Consider the following 6,027-nt stretch of genomic DNA (forward strand, 5'->3'; position numbering starts at 1 on the left):
AGACAAATATAGGTATTGTCTCATTGTAAAGGAAAATAATCCTTCTTTAGTTGAATCTGGCCTAATCCAGTTAAAATTGCATACACTTAAGTAGAAATTTAGATTGAGATGTAGAATTTAATGTTAAGTGAGAAACTTAAATATGGTATATGTAATCAGTTCTAGAATTAGTTCTAGGCTCTCTGAGGATTATGTATAAAACTTGACTGTCTTGCAATTGGGAGTAGATCCTTTTTGTTTATGTTTTATTTCTTGTGCTACATAGATGTTTTTGTTGAAGACAAGTCTGCAGATATGGATAACTTGTGCAAACATGATTTTGTCATTTAACATATAGATTTTCCTCGTGTTTCTGGTTCCTAATTTGCTTGCTTCATTATTGTCTTTTTTTAATGGATTTGAAAATATATTATAGTGAACATAGCCTTGTAGATAAGCACCTACAAGCAATTAACTTTATAGTCATGCAAAGGACCAAATACATCAAAGAATCACACAAATACTCAAGATAGTGTTGGAGTAAACATTTGTTTTGTTTAGTGCATTTTTCAAAGTGTTTTTGATTAAGGAAAACAGGTTTTAGAGGGTGCCTAAAACCTTTTACAAATTAAAAGATATTCAATGAAGCTTATACCAGATAAACTACAGCCCAAGGTGAAATAGGTCACCAACCAAGACAAGGTGACCAAGGTGGCACCATAGATAAAACAGTACACTACAACCACAAAAACAGGTTTTGATCGGGCACCTGAAACCTTATGGCAAAAAGGGGAAAAGACAATAAGTCCCTACCCATGTTTAGACTACAAAGAACTACAGGCCAAAAGAGCCAAGAGAGCCAAAAATAGGACAATCGCATCAGGCTTTCCCTTTTGGTCCCATCTTTTGAGAATGTAATGCCATATCAAAAGAGGGAGTGGAGGGCTTGACCATTTTTCCTTTTACTGTGGTCCATCCATCCTCCACAAAACCAGCAGTTCTGCCACGCAAAGTCAACAACACCACAGCCAACCTCCAAAACCTTCGAAGTCGGAGAAAAAACCTCAACAGATAAAGGGACAACAGTATCCAGAGATAGACTTGCAGCAACTTGAGAAGGAGCCACAGGAGGAGCCACCGTCGAATCGCCAATAACAGGGACAACAGTATCCAAAGACAGGCCAACAATAGCCTGAGGAGGAGACGCAATCGGATCACCAGTAATAGAATCTGAAAGAGGGTGAACAGACAAGGTCACCATAGTTTGGTCCCACTTAAATCCTCTCAAAGTATCTAAAACACTAACATGCATATAGAGTAAAATTTAGACAAAAAGATATCTAGGCCCATGTACAGTAATGAAACTTTGATGTAGGAGCATCTTGGGTTCTTGACAATCTTGCATCAACATAAAAAAAAATGTTTTCAGTTTCTTGATTGTACAATATTATCTTTTAGTGTACCTTCAATTTGGATCTTTATTAGTTGCACATCTCATGACATGTTTTTGACATTATGTTGATCATTTTCCTATGTTCACACCTTAATCTATTACTTCACAGTCAAGATCTCATGGATTTTTGGTGGGGCCTAGTTCTTCATGTTTCACGGTTAGATTTTGTTTTCCAATCTTGTGAAGCAATCTTTGATTGGTGGAGCTCTGTGGCTCATTTCTTTATGTTGCTATGCTATGAGCGACCAAATTTTGAGATTGTGATTCATTTTGTCTTATTGAAGGAAATTTGTATGATTTGGGTCCTAACCTACATTTTGTAATACATTTTCTTATTCTTGGAAAATATAATCTTTTTAGGCTGACTTATGGATTGCAAAGACTTTATATTGTGAAGTAATTGATCGTTAGGGTACAATGTTGGTTAGTGGATGATAAAATAACCTCTTGAGGGTTAGCACATAGGATTTTCTGTATGTAATCTGGCTTGTATGCTTGGAAAGTAAGTTTACATGTTGTAGACGATTGTAAATGATTTTTTTTCTTCTGATAATACAAAGGTGGATCTTGCTTTTCTCTCAACTAATTCTTGTTTCCATTGTGTGACTCTTGTTGAACAACTTGGATGAATTTCTTAAAGGTCTCTCCTACTGTGACTACATTGAGTGACATTAGAGTGGGTTTTGTTCCTTGAGGTAATTGAATCTCAATACTAGTGCTCCAAAGCCCTAGACTAGTTTTTTTGTGGGGTGATACAGTGAGGATTTCACTTGCAATTGTAGAGGTCTTGCACAAGATGATTCATGGAAGGAGAGATGTAGATCCAATACTTGAAACAATACTGGAAGGAGACAAATACTAGTTGGATTGGAAGTTGATGAAACAAATTAGAGAAGAGGTAGACACATTGATGATGTGAGTGAGAATGAAGAAGTTGAGGAAGAAGAACCGGTACTTGAACAAGGAGATAGAAGACTCCTAAGAGCCTTAACAAAAGTAAACAAAAAACCCTATCTTAATCCACCTAATTATGGCAAATTGGATTCAGGTGACTTGCTTGATTAGATTACAATGATGGAAAAGTACTTTTGACTTTGAACTAACAAGTGACGACAAGAAGGTTAATTATAGGATATAGAATGGTGAATAAGTTGAAGGCCAAGTTCTTACATGCTAATTACCAAGTAAATTTGTTTAGGAAGTTGCATAACCTAAAGCAGAAGGAATCAAGTGTGAAAGAGTGTATTGAGGAATTCTATAAATTACATATTGAATCTAGTCATACATATGATGATGTTGAAAGGGTTGCAAGGTATCCTAATTGCATAATAATGTCAATACATGAACCAATTTAGTTAAGTTGCAAAGTGTCCAAGAGGCTTATGAATATGCCCTAAAAGGCAAGGAAAATTTGAACATAAGGCAAGAACACATATAGAGAGGAAGAGATAGAAATTTTTATAGAGGATTGACATTTGCTAGAGGAAGGATCTTATGGAGATAAGAGTAAGGGCAAGGAATCTTTAAAAGAAAATAGTTCACATCAAAATGATGAAAAGGGTTAGCTTTACTTGATTTTAGTAAAGTATCTCAAGTTGATTGTGATGCAAGTGGGAATGCACTTGGAACAGTGTTGAGTCAACAAGGAAGACTTGTTGCCTATTTTAGTAAGTAGTTGAATGATACAAAGAGAAGATATTCATTTCACGATCATGAGTTCTATGCCATAGTTCAAGCGTTGAAGAAGTAAAGACATTAATTCTTTCTTAAGGAGTTTGTATTATATATTGATCATCAAACATTACAATATTTGAACAGCAAAAGTAAGTTGAACTAGAGATGCATGAGATGGGTTGGATTCTTGTAGAGTTATACTTTTGTGCTAAAGCATATGAGTAGTAAGTTAAATAGAGTTGTTGATGCCTTGAGTAGGAGAAGGAATTTGTTGATAGAGATGAGAGCTGAGATGTTAGGATTCAATGGGTTGAAGAGCTTGTACGAGGAAGACCCTAATTATGTAGAACCTTAGAAAGCTTGCAAAGAACCTGTTGTAATAGACCAAAGAAAATGGATGAAATATTTCATTTACGATAGTACGTTATTTAAAGAAATTCAGTTGTGTATACCTAAGAGTTTAATGAGAGATAATCTGATCAAGGAAGCCTTGTGGATGATTAGTTGGACACTTTGGCATTGACATGACATTGGCTTTGGTAAGTGAGAATTACTTTTGGCCTCAAATTCATTGGATGTAAGGATTTCTTTTCAAAGTTGTAGATTCTTTCGTGTTGCCAAGGAAAGTATTTAGAATGTTGGATTATACACCTTTGATAGTGCCAACCAGACCATGAGAAGACATTAGCATGGATTTGAAACTTGGGTTACCTAAGACAAAAAAAGAAGATGAGGACCAATTTCAAGTTTGTTGGACTAACTGACGGAGTGACTGGTGCATTTAATATGACTATGTTTGGATTGTTGTTGAAGGGGGAGAAGTAGAGAAATAGAAGAAAAGCAACAAAAGGGGAGCTAGAAGAGACAAGAAGAAAAAGAAAAAGAGAAGTTGAGAAGCAAAATAACAACAAAAGGGTGAGAAGGTAACTGAACTAGTCAAGAAATAAGTGAACCCACAAAGACAGATTCAAAGCGGTCAAAGAATGTGGATGCATCATCTCAAGGGGAGATGTTGAGAGAAGATGAAACGACAAAGGAAAATTCACCAAAGTGCTGAAAGTGTTGAGGTGTTGTCATCAATGCCGAAGGGGGAGATTGTTGGATGGGTCAGTGGAGTGACTAGTGCATTCAATTATGACTATGTTGTCATTGATGTCAAGGCAAAGACAGAGCACTGACCAGTATGGAGCTATGACCAGTGAAGCACATCAAACTTACATGTGCAATGCTAGTTCACAAGGGTGATTATAGAAAGGTGAAGGACACGCCCAGTAGATGCAATGAAAAAGAATAACTACTTGGAGTCAAACTACATGAAGTAAGAATTTGAAGAAGGATGTTAAGTCTACAAGAAAGTTAAAATGATTGATGGTCATGCAAGGTGGATAGGCCGAGTCAACAAGGGGAAGCATGTAGCAAGATACCTATGACTACCACATCATGAAGTAGGTAGAAGTGCACTCATCGTTGCACTTATTGGTGATAGGGTTGTCATTATGAGGAACAATTAAAATAATTAAAATTTTAATTCTTTCTAGCAATGCAAGCCATCAAGGTCATAGAACATTTGTGACTCTTGTATGAACACATCACATCTGACAAGAGCAACACACGACAACAACAAGAAGTCAAGTTAGGAGTGTAGAAACCCAGGACAACTCTGATACACTTTGTGAAAGGTAGATGGACAAAATAAACTAAAATGGAAAAATACTCAATGTGCTATGGCACTAATATATTTCATTAAACATTTCAAGTCCATATCAGTTACATTTTGTCCATATCAATAACATTACAAGATGCCTCTATTTATAGAAGTCTTTGATTGTTTCCAGAAACATCTAAATTAGCTGACATAGGACAAATAGACTTTTCTAGAAATATCTAAACATAAATAACTTCTAGAACTTTACAAACTTAAATATTAATTTGACCTAACCTTATTTGGTAATCCAACTAGAGTTTCTAGAATCCTCTAGTATGATTTTACATTTCATCTGAGGGGAAATTACAGATTCCAACACTCCCCCTTAATTTCAACCTCAAATGTTGTTGCATACAAATCCAAATCCTTTCTTTTGCCTGATGCAAAAATGTTATTTTCTAATAATCTTCATATTTAGTAATTTCTTTGTGAATAGTGTCTTCCAAGGCTGCGGTCTTTAATTTCCACAAACATTTTGTTAGCAATTGGTTGAATCTTTTACCAATGATTTCCTCTTTTCATAGAATCCATTGATAATCTTGCCTCATGTGTCACAAATGCCGGTGAAAAGATTCACTAATAACCTTGATCAGATTCATGTCTTCTTTCAGCTACCACTTGATATCTTCATCTGTCACAAATGGTGATAGGGTTCTCCAAATAACCTTGCTTTGCAAAATAAAAATCTCTTTGCTATCACAGATAGTGACAAACAAATTCCTTCCTTCTTTAGCTATCCCTTGATTAGCTACTTCTATCAAAAATGGTGATAGGTTTCTCCCAATTAACTTGACTCTAATTCATCTATCACAAATGGTGACAAGATTTTCTTAACTTGCCTCTAATACCACTTGTAGAAACCCAAGACAACTGTGATACAACTTGTGAAAGGTAGATGGACAAAATAAACTAAAATGGAAAAATACTCAATGTGCTATGACACTAATATATTTTATTAAACATTTTGTCCATATCAATAACATTACAAGATGCCTCTATTTATAGAGATCTTTGATTATTTCCAGAAACATATAAACTAGCCGACATAGGACAAATAGACTTTTCTAGAAATATCTAAACATAAATAACTTCTAGAACTTTACAAACCTAAATATTAATTTGACCTAACCTTATTTGGTGATCCAACTGGAGTTTCTAGAATCCTCTAGTATGATTTTAAATTATTGATATGGACAAAATGTAATTGATATGGATA

Source organism: Cupressus sempervirens, chromosome 4 (assembly GCF_028749045.1).
Source record: "Cupressus sempervirens isolate cs-2001-9-10 chromosome 4, ASM2874904v1, whole genome shotgun sequence".
NCBI lineage: Eukaryota > Viridiplantae > Streptophyta > Pinopsida > Cupressales > Cupressaceae > Cupressus > Cupressus sempervirens.